Consider the following 16,020-nt stretch of genomic DNA (forward strand, 5'->3'; position numbering starts at 1 on the left):
GATTTCATGTGCTTTTATTTTTGTCTTTCAGAAATGTATATTCTGAACTCTCCTTGCTATTTGGTACACTTATCTGGGCCATTTCAGACACCACTGACCAACAAAATCTCCCAAAAGTGAGAGGTGCTTTAAGTTTAGGTACCTAGTCTAAGTATCAAATTAGATACCACCATGAGCCATCCTATTTGTATACATAACTTTTCCACTTACGATTCTCACTCATTTTGATTATGATTGGGATAAAGTTGACAACATGGAAAGGGCAAACCATTCAGTGGTATCTGAGTTCATTTTGCTGGGACTTTCCAAATCTCAGAATCTTCAGATTCTGTTCTTTGTAAGATTCTCTGTGGTCTATGCTGGGATTGTGTTAGGAAACCTAATTTTGGTCACAGTGACCTTTGACTCATGCCTTCACACACAAATGTACTTTCTGCTTATCAATATGTCCTGTATTGATATGATCCTAGCTTCTTTTGCTACCCCTAAGATTATTGTGGGTTTCCTCCAAAAACAGAAGACCATCTCTTGTTGGGGATGTTATTCTCAGATGCTCTTCATGTACCTCCTAGGTGGGAATGAGATGATGTTGCTTGTAGCCATGGCAGTAGACAGGTATATTGCCATATGCAAACCCCTCCATTACATGACCATCATGAGCCCGCAAGTGCTTGTTGGGCTGCTGTTATCTTCCTACGCAGTTGGCTTTGTGCACTGGTCTAGTCAAATGGCTTTCATGTTGAATTTGCCCTTCTGTGTCCCAGTGTGGTGGACAGTTTTTTCTGTGACCTTCCTCTTGTGATCAAACTTGCCTACCTTCTACAATTGCTGGCCATTGCTGACAGTGGCCTCCTGTCCCTGATCTGCTTCCTCCTCTTGCTTGTCTCCTACACGATCATCATATACTCAGTCAGGCACTATGCTGCCTGTGGTTCAGCCAAGGCCTTCTCCACTCTGTCAGCACACATCACAGTTGTCACTGTCTTCTTTGCCCCATGTGTCTTTATCTATGTATGGCCCTTCAGCAGATATTCTGTAGATAAAATTCTTTCCGTGTTTTATACAATTATCAATTATCACACCTCTCTTAAATCCTATTATTTATCCATTAAGGAATCAAGAAGTAAAAGAGCCATAAAGAAGATAAGGACTCGAGATTATATATATAGATATATGTATATATATCTCCATCCTTCTTCCTATCCATTCATCAGTCTATGGACACTTGGGCTGTTTCCATAATTTGGCTGTTGTAGATTGTGATGGTATAAATACTGAATTAAGTATTTTTGCCTTCTTTGGGTAAATATCTAGTAGTGTAATTGCTGGGTCTTAGATCGTTAATTATTTGAGGAACCTCCATATTGTTTTCTAGAGTGGCTGCACCAATTTGCATTTCCAAGAGGGTTAACTTTTTTCTACATCCTCACCTGCACAAGAAATAATTTTCTTGTGTTGTTAATTTTAGCCATTCTTGACAGGTGTGAGGTGGTATGTCTATAGTTTTGATTTGCATTCCCGTGATGATGAGTAATACTTAGGATCTTTTCAGGTGTCTGTTAGCCACCTGGATGTCTTCTTGGGAAAAATATCTATTCATGTCTCCTGCCCATTTTGTAATTGGATTATTTGGGGTTTTGGGGTTGAGCTGGGTTCCTTTTTTATATATGTTGGATACTAACTCTTTATCAGGTATGTCATTTGCAAATATCTCCAATTCCATAGGTTGTCCTTTAATTTGCTTATTTTTTTCTTTGCCGTGTGGAGTAGTAAATAGCCTTTTGAGCATGGCTTTTTTCACTCAGCATAATGCCTTTGAGATTCATTCAATAGCAAGTTGTGTTTATCATTATAAATCAGTGTCACATTTTAATATCTCTTAAGTATCCTCATTGCTATTCTTCCTCAAATTGTCTTGAAACCAGGTCAATTATTCATTGAATTTAAATAGAATGATTTTATCAAATGATATGAATGCTAAGTAATTATATATGCATTACTTTTATACATTGATTTAGGAAGAAATACAATATTGACAATATTGGTCTTTTTAATCCTAGAGCATGGTTTATTTCTGCATTTATTCAGGCCTTCTTTTGTATCCCCCAGTAATATTTTGTAACTTTTTTTATTCAGTACTGAAAATTTTAATCTTATGAATTACTTAATTTAGGTTTTTTTAGAAGTCCTTTTTACTTGTAACATTTTTATATTTCTGGAATGTAGAAAATGGATACTTATATATATATTTATTTGAAATTAGCCACTGACCTAAACACTAATTCATTGAAATTTTTAGTCAATTTTGGGGGCTTAGACTATAACGTTTCAACTATGATAATCTAATTTTCCTATTATTTTTCAATATCTTATTTCATATTTTAGTTCATGACATGTCTAGTACTTAATACATTTTGAAATTTTTCCTGAATGCCAAAGGACAAAACAGATATATGTCATAAAATGTCTGACACAACTGTACTCTAGTAGGGAGAATTACTAATTTTAATATTTTTATATAATATGGAGAAAATTTAACATATTTTTATAAAAATGACACTTTAAAAAATTTTTGATTGGAGTTCAATTTGCCAACATTTAGCATAACACCCAGTGCTCATCCCACCAAGTGCCCCCCTCAGTGCCCATGACCCAGTCACCCCAACCCCACGCCCACCTCCCCTTCCACTACCCCTTGTTCTTCATTTCCCAAAGTTAGGTTTCTCATGTTTTGTCACCCTCACTGATATTTTCACTAATCTTCTCTCCTTTCCCTTTATTCCCTTTCACTAATGTTTTGGATAGGAACAACTACCAATTGCTCTTGGCTTATTTGACATGGAAAAACCTACTAATTTTAGGGGGCTAATGTCAATATTTCCAGTGGGTAGAGGTAAATCATTTTTAGTTGTAGAAGAAAGCTAAGAAAATGAATCTAAATTTGATTGCTTACAACTCTCAACAAAAACTGGAAAAAGTTTACAAGAAGCTTCCTGCCATCTAGTGGTTGCAATCTCCCGTGTTTTCCTTTGTAGCTTTAGCAATACCAAGAATTAGGAAGGAGGATTTATTTTGTTTATTTATTTTTATTTTTTAATTTATTTTTTATTGGTGTTCAACTTGCCAACATATAGAATAACACCCAGTGCTCATCCCGTTAAGTGCCCACCTCAGTGCCTGTCACCCAGTCACCCCCACCCCCCGCCCACCTCCCCTTCCACCACCCCTAGTTAGTTACCCAGAGTTAGGAGTCTTTCATGTTCTGGAAGGAGGATTTATAATTGTCTGGAGTCTTTCCAATCCCCCAGTGGGCAATCTATATGCAGCCTATTTCTTCCAAGGTGGCAGTCATGGTGATTACCATCTCACCAATACCAAATATAGCCATTTCCACAAATTTTAATGTTATTTTAAAGGCTTCCTATCCTATAGTATCCTTCAGCCAACTCCAGAATTCCAGGGGATGTCACAACTCATTAAATCATTATTAAGAATTATAGTCTTCTGAAAAAAAAATAAAGGCAGACAAGTACCTAGAAATTATCTGCATGTCAAAAGCATCATTCATGATTTTCCAATCTATTGCCTACCATGGATTTACAAAACTAAGTCTTTAACTTCCCTAAAAGTGGAGAATGATCCTTCCAAATTCAAGAAAACTAAAAATACGTATTACTTCTCATCATTTTAATTTGCAAGACTGAACCCTTTGGTTAGATTTGCTCTCCCAAATGATTTTACTTTGAGCATAATTGGCCAAATAGGTTGATGTTTCTAAAGGAAAGAAGGACTTGTTTGAGGCTACTAAAGAGAGTGGCTACTAGGACTTCTTCTGTATGTATCTAAAAGATAGTGTTTGAAAAATTAAGTAAAGAATTAGGCTGCCTAAGGAAGTATATGAGTTCCTCAATGAGTGAGGTACTGTTTTCATCCCCATTTTATGTATGAGGGAACGGAGGCAGAAGACTTTGACAACTTGTCTAACTTTCGACAGCTAGAAGGGAAAGAAAAGAATACCAACTAGTCTGTTTTTAGAAGCTCTGTACATCTTTATAATTCTGTGCTAACTGAATCAGTGCTAACCATATTCTGGAAGCCAAATTTATAAATAGCCTCCTTCCCCAAATCTAGAAATTCCTTAAAATATAACAGAGGGGGGAGGAGGGGCAAAACGGCGGAAGAGTAGGGTCCCCAAGTCACCTGTCCCCACCAAATTACCTAAATAACCTTCAAATCATCCTGAAAATCTACGAATTCGGCCTAAGATTTAAAGACAGAGCAGCTGGAATGCTACAGTGAGAAGAGTTCGCGCTTCTATCAAGGTAGGAAGACGGGGAAAAAATAAAGAAACAAAAGGCCTCCAAGGGGGAGGGGCCCCGCGAGGAGCCGGACTAAGGCCAGGGCGAGTGTCCCCAGGACAGGAGAGCCCCGTCCCGGAGAAGCAGGAGCTGCACCGACCTTCCCGGGCGGAAAGGGGCTCGCAGGGAGTTGGAGCAGGACCCAGGAGGGCGGGGATGCCCTCGGGCTCCCGGGGACACTAACAGACACCTGTGCCCCGGGAGAGTGCGCCGAGCTCCCTAAGGGCTGCAGCGCACACGGCTGGACCCGGAGCAGCTCGGGGGGCTCGGGGGCGGCTCCGCGGAGGGGGCTGCAGGGCGGGAGCGCGAATCCAACAGCGCAGGCCCCGGAGCCCAGGGCGCCGGGACACAGCCCAGAATCCGGCTTCCCCCCACAGGCAGAGACAGGGAGGGCCCAGGACAGCGAGGACGCTCCTGCCCCGAGCTGAGCAGATCAGCGGCCCCGCCCCGGAGCCTCCAGGCCCTGCAGACTGAGAGCTCCAGAGTTCCTGTGGGAGCTGACTCCGGGCTGGAGAGCTGGCCCCGCCACTGGGGGCGGGGTAAACAACCCCCACTGAGCCCTGCACCAGGCAGGGGCAGAGCAGCTTCCCCAAGTGCTGACACCTGAAAATCAGCACAACAGGCCCCTCCCCCAGAAGACCAGCTAGAAGGACAAGGTCCAGAGGAAGCCAAAGGACTGAAAGTATACAGAATCAGAAGATACACCCCCGTGGTTTTTTTTTTCTTTTTGATTTGTTTGCTTCCCCCACCCTTTTTTTTTTCACCTTTCTTTCTTTTTCTTTCTCATTTCTTCTCATTCTTCCTTTTTTCTTCCTTTTTTCTTTTTTCTTTTTCTTTTCTTTCTTTATCTCTCTCTCTTTTTCTCCTTTTCCCGATACAACTTGTTTTTGGCCACTCTGCACTGAGCAAAATGACTATAAGGAAAATCTCACCTCAAAAGAAAGAATCAGAAACAGTCCTTTCTCCCACAGAGTTACAAAATCTGGATTACAATTCAATGTCAGAAAGCCAATTCAGAAGCACTAATATACAGCTACTGGTGGCTCTAGAAAAAAGCATAAAGGACTCAAGAGACTTCATGACTGCAGAATTTAGATCCAATCAGGCAGAAATTAAAAATCAATTGAATGAGATGCAATCCAAACTAGAAGTCCTAACAACGAGGGTTAACAGGTGGAAGAATGAGTGAGTGACATAGAAGACAAGTTGATGGCAAAGAGGGAAACTGAGGAAAAAAGAGACAGACAAAAGACCATGAAGACAGATTAAGGGAAATAAACGACAGCCTGAGGAAGAAAAACCTACGTTTAATTGGGGTTCCCGAGGGTGCTGAAATGGACAGAGGGCCAGAATATGTATTTGAACAAATCATAGCTGAAAACTTTCCTAATCTGGGAAGAGAAACAGGCATTCAGATCCAGGAAATAGAGAGATCACCCCCCTAAAATCAATAAAAACCGTCCAACACCTCGACATTTAATAGTGAAGCTTGCAAATTCCAAAGATAAAGAGAAGATCCTTAAAGCAGCAAGAGAGGAGAAATCGCTGACCTTTATGGGGAGGAGCAATAGGGTAACAGCAGACCTCTCCACAGCGACCTGGCGGGCCAGAAAGGGCTGGCAGGATATATTCAGGGTCCTAAATGAGAAGAACATGCAACCAAGAATGCTTTACCCAGCAAGGCTCTCATTCAAAATGGAAGGAGAGATAAAGAGCTTCCAAGACAGGCAGGAACTGAAAGAATATGTGACCTCCAAACCAGCTCTGCAAGAAATTTTAAGGGGGCCTCTTAAAATTCCCCTTTAAGAAGAAGTTCAGTGGAACAGTCCACAAAAACAAGGACTGAATAGATATCATGATGACACTAAACTCATATCTCTCAATAGTAACTCTGAACGTGAACGGGCTTAACGACCCCATCAAAAGGCGCAGGGTTTCAGACTGGATAAAAAAGCAGGACCCATCTATTTGCTGTCTACAAGAGACTCATTTTAGACAGAAGGACACCTACAGCCTGAAAATAAAAGGTTGGAGAACCATTTACCATTCGAATGGTCCTCAAAAGAAAGCAGGGGTAGCCATCCTTATATCAGATAAACTAAAATTTACCCCGAAGACTGTACTGAGAGATGAAGAGAGACACTACATCATAATTAAAGGATCTATTCAACAAGAGGACTTACCAATCCTCAACATATATGCCCCGAACGTGGGAGCTGCCAAATATTTAAACCAATTAATAACCAAAGTGAAGAAATACTTAGATAATAATACACTTATACTTTATAACTTTAAACTAGCTCTTTCTACCCTCGATAGGTCTTCTAAACACAACATCTCCAAAGAAACGAGAGCTTTAAATGATACAGTGGACCAGATGGATTTCACAGATATCTACAGAACTTTACATCCAAACTCAACTGAATACACATTCTTCATAAGTGCACATGGAACTTTCTCCAGAGTAGACCACATACTGGGTCACAAATCGGGTCTGAACTGATATCAAAAGATTGGGATCATCCCCTGCATATTCTCAGAATATAATGCCTTGAAATTAGAACTAAATCACAACAAGAAGTTTGGAAGGACCTCAAACACGTGGAGGTTAAGGACCATCCTGCTAAAAGATGAAAGGGTCAACCAGGAATTTAAGGAAGAATTAAAAGGATTCATGGAAACTAATGATGATGAGGATACAACCATTCAAAATCTTTGGGATGCAGCAAAAGCAGTCCAAAGGGAAATACATCGCAATACAAGCATCCATTCAAAAACCGGAAAGAACTCAAATACAAAAGCTAACCTTACACATAAAGGAGCTAGAGAAAAAACAGCAGATGGACCCTACACCCTGCAGAAAAAGAGAGTTAATTAAAATTCGAGCAGAATTCAACGAAATCAAGAACAGAAAAACTGTGGAACAGATCAACAGAACCAGGAGTTGGTTCTTTGAAAGAATTAATAAGATAGATAAACCATTAGCCAGCCTTATTAAAAAGAAGAGAGAGAAGACTCAAATTAATAAAATCATGAATGAGAAAGGAGAGATCACTACCAACACCAAGGAAATACAAACGATATTAAAAACATATTATGAACAGCTATACGCCAATAAATTAGGCAATCTAGAAGAAATGGACGCATTCCTGGAAAGCCACAACTAGCAAAACTGGAACAGGAAGAAATAGAAAACCTGAACAGGCCAATAACCAGGGAGGAAATTGAAGGAGTCATCAAAAACCTCCCAAGACACAAGAGTCCAGGGCCAGATGGCTTCCCAGGGGAATTCTATCAAACGTTTAAAGAAGAAACCATACCTATTCTCCTAAAGCTGTTTGGAAAGATAGAAAGAGATGGAGTACTTCCAAACTCGTTCTATGAGGCCAGCATCACCTTAATTCCAAAACCAGACAAAGACCCCACCAAAAAGGAGAATTATAGACCAATATCCCTGATGAACATGGATGCAAAAATTCTCAACAAGATACTAGCCAATAATCCAACAGCACATTAAGAAAATTATTCACCATGACCAAGTAGGATTTATCCCCGGGATGCAAGGCTGGTTCAACACTCGTGAAACAATCAATGTGATTCATCATATCAGCAAGAGAAAAACCAAGAACCATATGATCCTCTCATTAGATGCAGAGAAAGCATTTGACAAAATACAGCATCCATTCCTGATCAAAACTCTTCAGAGTGTAGGGATAGAGGGAACATTCCTCGACAGCTTAAAAGCCATCTATGAAAAGCCCACAGCAAATATCATTCTCAATGGGGAAGCACTGGGAGCCTTTCCCCTAAGATCAGGAACAAGACAGGGATGTCCACTCTCACCACTGCTATTCAACATAGTACTGGAAGTCCTAGCCTCAGCAATCGGACAACAGAAAGGCATTAAAGGCATTCAAACTGGCAAAGAAGAAGTCAAACTCTCCCTCTTCGCCGATGACATGATACTCTACATAGAAAACCCAAAAGCCTCCACCCCAAGATTGCTAGAACTCATACAGCAATTTGGTAGCGTGGCAGGATACAAAATCAATGCCCAGAAATCAATGGCATTTCTATACACTAACAATGAGACTGAAGACAGAGAAATTAAGGAGTCAATCCCATTTACAATTGCACTCAAAAGCATAAGATACCTAGGAATAAACCTAACCAAAGAGGTAAAGGATCTATACCCTAAAAACTATAGAACACTTCTGAAAGAAATTGAGGAAGACACAAAGAGATGGAAAAATATTCCATGCTCATGGATTGGCAGAATTAATATTGTGAAAATGTCAATGTTACCCACGGCAATTTACACGTTTAATGCAATCCCTATCAAAATGCCATGGACTTTCTTCAGAGAGTTAGAACAAATTATTTTCAGATTTGTGTGGAATCAGAAAAGACCCCGAATAGCCAGGGGAATTTTAAAAAAGAAAACCATATCTGGGGGCATCACAATGCCAGATTTCAGGTTGTACTACAAAGCTGTGGTCATCAAGACAGTGTGGTACTGGCACAAAAACAGACTCATAGATCAATGGAACAGAACAGAGAACCCAGAAGCGGACCCTGAACTTTATGGTCAACTAAAGGTATGGTCAACTATGGTATTTGATAAAGAAGGAAAGACTATCCATTGGAAGAAAGACAGTCTCTTCAATAAATGGTGGTGGGAAAATTGGACATCCACATGCAGAAGAATGAAGCTAGACCACTCTCTCTCACCATACACAAAGATAAACTCAAAATGGATGAAAGTTCTAAATATGAGATAAGATTCCATCAAAATCCTAGAGGAGGACACAGGCAACACCCTTTTTTAACTCAGCCACAGTAACTTCTTGCAAGATACATCCACGAAGGCAAAAGAAACAAAAGCAAAAATGAACTATTGGGACTTCATCAAGATAAGAAGCTTTTGCACAGCAAAGGATACAGTCAACAAAACTAAAAGACAACCTACAGAATGGGAGAAGATATTTGCAAATGACGTATCAGATAAAGGGCTAGTTTCCAAGATCTATAAAGAACTTATTAAACTCAACAGCAAAGAAACAAACAATCCGATCATGAAATGGGCAAAAGACATGAACAGAAATCTCACAGAGGAAGACATAGACATGACCAACATACCCATGAGAAAATGCTCTGCATCACTTGCCATCAGGGAAATACAAATCAAAACCACAATGGGATACCACCTCACACCAGTGAGAATGGGGAACATTAACAAGGCAGGAAACCACAAATGTTGGAGAGGATGTGGAGAAAAGTGAACCCTCTTACACTGTTGGTGGGAATGTGAACTGGTGCAGCCACTCTGGAAAACTGTGTGGAGGTTCCTCAAACAGTTAAAAATAGACCTGCCCTACGACCCAGCAATTGCACTGTTGGGGATTTACCCCAAAGATTCAGATGCAATGAAATGCCGGGACACCTGCACCCCGATGTTTCTAGCAGCAATGTCCACAACAGCCAAATGTGTTGGTGTCCATCGAAAGATGAATGGATAAAGAAGATGTGGTTTATGTATACAACGGAATATTACTCAGCCATTAGAAACGACAAATACCCACCATTTGCTTCAACGTGGATGGAACTGGAGGGTATTATGCTGAGTGAAGTAACTCAATCGGAGAAGGACAAACAGTGTATGTTCTCATTCATTTGAGGAATATAAACAATATTGAAAGGGAATATAAGGGAAGGGAGAAGAAATGTGTGGGAAATATCAGAAAGGGAGACAGAACATAAAGACTCCTAACTCTGGGAAACGAACTAGGGGTGGTGGAAGGGGAGGAGGGCGCGGGGTGGGGGTGAATGGGTGAAGGGCATTGAGGGGGACACTTGACGGGATGAGCACTGGGTGTTATTCTGTATGTTGGTAAATTGAACACCAATAAAAATTAATTTATTAAAAAATATATAACAGAGGGCTGGGAAACTAACTCCATGATCAAAAAATGCAAAGGGTAATTTATTGCTTTTATACACTTGAGTCAAAGAAAAGTGATGTAGAAACTTTAAACTCTAAGACCCACTCAAAAGAATGGGTTTTAAAAATGACTACATACAATAAATAAGATGAAATTTACAAAATAATGTTGATTGAAAAAGCTAAACGAAGCAGCAATTGGTTTCTATTCCTCCCATAGAAAGTCTAGATAGAAGTGTAGTCTTTACCAAATTCCAACTTGTTCTTGCACCTGATATTCAGTAAGGCAATTTTGAGATACTGGTTTTGAACCAAAGAAAACTATTATGAGGACAGGAGAGCCCCGTCCCGGAGACGCAGGAGCTGCACCGACCTTCCCGGGCGGAAAGGGGCTCGCGGGGAGTTGGAGCAGGACCCAGGAGGGAGGGGATGCCCTCGGGATCCCCGGGACAGTAACAGCAACTGCGCGCCCAGGAGAGTGCGCCGAGCTCCCTAAGGGCTGCAGCGCGCACGGCGGGACCCGGAGCAGCTCGGGGGGCTCGGGCAGAGGAAGAGGCTCCGTGCAGAGGGGGCTGCGCGGTTCCAGGAGCAGCTCGGAGGGGCTCGGGCGGCGGCACAGCAGAGGGAGTTGCGCGGCCCGGGAGCGCGAATCCAACAGCGCAGGCCCCGGAGCACAGGGCGCCGGGACACAGCCCAGGATCCGGCCTCCCCCGGGACAGGCAGAGGCCGGGAGGGCCCAGGACAGCGAGGACGCTCCTGCCCCAGCTGAGCAGATCAGCGGCCCCGCCCCGGAGCCTCCAGGCCCTGCAGACGGAGTTCCTGCCGGAGCTGAATCCAGGGCTCCAGAGCTGCCCCGCCATTGGGGCTGTTCCTCCTGCGGCCTCACGGGGCAAACAGCCCCCACTGAGCCCTGCACCAGGCAGGGGCACAGCAGCTCCCCCAACTGCTAACACCTGAAAATCAGCACAACAGGCCCCTCCCCCAGAACACCAGCTGGACGGACAACTTCCAGGAGAAGCCAAGGGACTTAAAGTACACAGAATCAGAAGATACTCCCCGGTGGTTTTTTTTTTTTTTTTTTTTTTTTTGTTGTTGTTGTTGTTGTTTTGGTTTTTTTGTTTTGTTTTGTTTTGGTTTTTTTTTTGTTTGTTTTGTTTTGTTTTGCTTTTTGATTTGTTTCCTTCCCCCACCCCCCCTTTTTTTTTCTCCTTTCTTTTTCTTTCTCTTTTTCTTCTTTTTTTTTCTTTCGTTTTTTTTTTTCTCTTCCCCCCTTTTTTTTTCTCTTTCTTTTTTCTTTCCTTCTTTCTCTCCTCTCTTTTTCTCTTTTTCCCAATACAACTTGCTTTTGGCCACTCTGCACTGAGCAAAATGACTAGAAGGAAAACCTCACCTCAAAAGAAAGAATCAGAAACAGTCCTCTCTCCCACAGAGTTACAAAATCTGGATTACAATTCAATGTCAGAAAGCCAATTCAGAAGCACTATTATACAGCTACTGGTGGCTCTAGAAAAAAGTATAAAGGACTCAAGAGACTTCATGACTGCAGAATTTAGAGCTAATCAGGCAGAAATTAAAAACCAATTGAATGAGATGCAATCCAAACTAGAAGTCCTAACGACGAGGGTTAACGAGGTGGAAGAACGAGTGAGTGACCTAGAAGACAAGTTGATAGCAAAGAGGGAAACTGAGGAAAAAAGAGACAAACAATTAAAAGACCATGAAGATAGATTAAGGGAAATAAACGACAGCCTGAGGAAGAAAAACCTACGTTTAATTGGGGTTCCCGAGGGCGCCGAAAGGGACAGAGGGCCAGAATATGTATTTGAACAAATTCTAGCTGAAAACTTTCTTAATCTGGGAAGGGAAACAGGCATTCAGATCCAGGAAATAGAGAGATCCCCCCCTAAAATCAATAAAAACCGTTCAACACCTCGACATTTAATTGTGAAGCTTGCAAATTCCAAAGATAAGGAGAAGATCCTTAAAGCAGCAAGAGACAAGAAATCCCTGACTTTTATGGGGAGGAGTATTAGGGTAACAGCAGACCTCTCCACAGAGACCTGGCAGGCCAGAAAGGGCTGGCAGGATATATTCAGGGTCCTAAATGAAAAGAACATGCAACCAAGAATACTTTATCCAGCAAGGCTCTCATTCAAAATGGAAGGAGAGATAAAGAGCTTCCAAGACAGGCAGCAACTAAAAGAATATGTGACCTCCAAACCAGCTCTGCAAGAAATTTTAAGGGGGCCTCTTAAAATTCCCCTTTAAGAAGAAGTTCAGTGGAACAGTCCACAAAAACAAAGACTGAATAGATATCATGATGACACTAAACTCATATCTCTCAATAGTAACTCTGAATGTGAATGGGCTTAATGACCCCATCAAAAGGCGCAGGGTTTCAGACTGGATAAAAAAGCAGGACCCATCTATTTGCTGTCTACAAGAGACTCATTTTAGACAGAAGGACACCTACAGCCTGAAAATAAAAGGTTGGAGAACCATTTACCATTCGAATGGTCCTCAAAAGAAAGCAGGGGTAGCCATCCTTATATCAGATAAACTAAAATTTACCCCAAAGACTGTAGTGAGAGATGAAGAGGGACACTATATCATACTTAAAGGATCTATTCAACAAGAAGACTTAACAATCCTCAATATATATGCTCCGAATGTGGGAGCTGCCAAATATATAAATCAATTATTAACCAAAGTGAAGAAATACTTAGATAATAATACACTTATACTTGGTGACTTCAATCTAGCTCTTTCTATACTCGATAGGTCTTCTAAGCACAACATCTCCAAAGAAACGAGAGCTTTAAATGATACACTGGACCAGATGGATTTCACAGATATCTACAGAACTTTACATCCAAACTCAACTGAATACACATTCTTCTCAAGCGCACATGGAACTTTCTCCAGAATAGACCACATATTGGGTCACAAATCGGGTCTGAACCGATACCAAAAGATTGGGATTGTCCCCTGCATATTCTCGGACCATAATGCCTTGAAATTAGAACTAAATCACAACAAGAAGTTTGGAAGGACCTCAAACACGTGGAGGTTAAGGACCATCCTGCTAAAAGATAAAAGGGTCAACCAGGAAATTAAGGAAGAACTAAAAAGATTCATGGAAACTAATGAGAATGAAGATACAACTGTTCAAAATCTTTGGGATGCAGCAAAAGCAGTCCTAAGGGGGAAATACATCGCAATACAAGCATCCATTCAAAAACTGGAAAGAACTCAAATACAAAAGCTAACCTTACACATAAAGGAGCTAGAGAAAAAACAGCAAATAGATCCTACACCCAAGAGAAGAAGGGAGTTAATAAAGATTCGAGCAGAACTCAACGAAATCGAGACCAGAAGAACTGTGGAACAGATCAACAGAACCAGGAGTTGGTTCTTTGAAAGAATTAATAAGATAGATAAACCATTAGCCAGCCTTATTAAAAAGAAGAGAGAGAAGACTCAAATTAATAAAATCATGAATGAGAAAGGAGAGATCACTACCAACACCAAGGAAATACAAACGATTTTAAAAACATATTATGAACAGCTATACGCCAATAAATTAGGCAATCTAGAAGAAATGGACGCATTCCTGGAAAGCCACAACTAACAAAACTGGAACAGGAAGAAATAGAAAACCTGAACAGGCCAATAACCAGGGAGGAAATTGAAGCAGTCATCAAAAACCTCCCAAGACACAAGAGTCCAGGGCCAGATGGCTTCCCTGGGGAATTCTATCAAACGTTTAAAGAAGAAACCATACCTATTCTCCTAAAGCTGTTTGGAAAGATAGAAAGAGATGGAGTACTTCCAAATTCGTTCTATGAAGCCAGCATCACCTTAATTCCAAAACCAGACAAAGACCCCACCAAAAAGGAGAATTACAGACCAATATCCCTGATGAACATGGATGCAAAAATTCTCAACAAGATACTGGCCAATAGGATCCAACAGTACATTAAGAAAATTATTCACCATGACCAAATAGGATTTATCCCTGGGACACAAGGCTGGTTCAACACCCGTAAAACAATCAATGTGATTCATCATATCAGCAAGAGAAAAACCAAGAACCATATGATCCTCTCATTGGATGCAGAGAAAGCATTTGACAAAATACAGCATCCATTCCTGATCAAAACTCTTCAGAGTGTAGGGATAGAGGGAACATTCCTCGACAGCTTAAAAGCCATCTATGAAAAGCCCACAGCAAATATCATTCTCAATGGGGAAGCACTGGGAGCCTTTCCCCTAAGATCAGGAACAAGACAGGGATGTCCACTCTCACCACTGCTGTTCAACATAGTACTGGAAGTCCTAGCCTCAGCAATCAGACAACAAAAAGACATTAAAGGCATTCAAATTGGCAAAGAAGAAGTCATACTCTCCCTCTTCGCCGATGACATGATACTCTACATAGAAAACCCAAAAGTCTCCACCCCAAGATTGCTAGAACTCATACAGCAATTCGGTAGCATGGCAGGATACAAAATCAATGCCCAGAAGTCAGTGGCATTTCTATACACTAACAATGAGACTGAAGAAAGAGAAATTAAGGAGTCAATCCCATTTACAATTGCACCCAAAAGCATAAGATACCTAGGAATAAACCTCACCAAAGAGGTAAAGGATCTATACCCTCAAAACTATAGAACACTTCTGAAAGAAATTGAGGAAGACACAAAGAGATGGAAAAATATTCCATGCTCATGGATTGGCAGAATTAATATTGTGAAAATGTCAATGTTACCCAGGGCAATATACACGTTTAATGCAATCCCTATCAAAATACCATGGACTTTCTTCAGAGAGTTAGAACAAATTATTTTCAGATTTGTGTGGAATCAGAAAAGACCCCGAATAGCCAGGGGAATTTTAAAAAAGAAAACCATATCTGGGGGCATCACAATGCCAGATTTCAGGTTGTACTACAAAGCTGTGGTCATCAAGACAGTGTGGTACTGGCACAAAAACAGACACATAGATCAGTGGAACAGAATAGAGAATCCAGAAGTGGACCCTGAACTTTATGGGCAACTAATATTCGATAAAGGAGGAAAGACTATCCATTGGAAGAAAGACAGTCTCTTCAATAAATGGTGCTGGGAAAATTGGACATCCACATGCAGAAGAATGAAACTAGACCACTCTCTTTCACCATACACAAAGATAAACTCAAAATGGATGAAAGATCTAAATGTGAGACAAGATTCCATCAAAATCCTAGAGAAGAACACAGGCAACACCCTTTTTGAACTCGGCCATAGTAACTTCTTGCAAGATACATCCACGAAGACAAAAGAAACAAAAGCAAAAATGAACTATTGGGACTTCATCAAGATAAGAAGCTTTTGCACAGCAAAGGATACAGTCAACAAAACTCAAAGACAACCTACAGAATGGGAGAAGATATTTGCAAATGACATATCAGATAAAGGGCTAGTTTCCAAGATCTATAAAGAACTTCTTAAACTCAACAGCAAAGAAACAAACAATCCAATCATGAAATGGGCAAAAGACATGAACAGAAATCTCACAGAGGAAGACATAGACATGACCAACATGCATATGAGAAAATGATCTGCATCACTTGCCATCAGGGAAATACAAATCAAAACTACAATGAGATACCACCTCACACCAGTGAGAATGGGGAAAATTAACAAGGCAGGAAACAACAAATGTTGGAGAGGATGCGGA

The 16,020-nt window shown here is 41.0% G+C and overlaps 1 pseudogene; it reads left to right on the forward strand.

Annotated features, from left to right (window-relative positions):
• The first annotated feature begins 253 nt into the window (after positions 1-253).
• LOC112672711 (olfactory receptor 4K13-like) lies at positions 254-1,138 on the forward strand (annotated as a pseudogene).
• Positions 1,139-16,020: the final 14,882 nt, after the last annotated feature.

Source organism: Canis lupus, chromosome 8, assembly GCF_003254725.2.
Source record: "Canis lupus dingo isolate Sandy chromosome 8, ASM325472v2, whole genome shotgun sequence".
NCBI classification, from domain to species: Eukaryota; Metazoa; Chordata; class Mammalia; order Carnivora; family Canidae; genus Canis; species Canis lupus.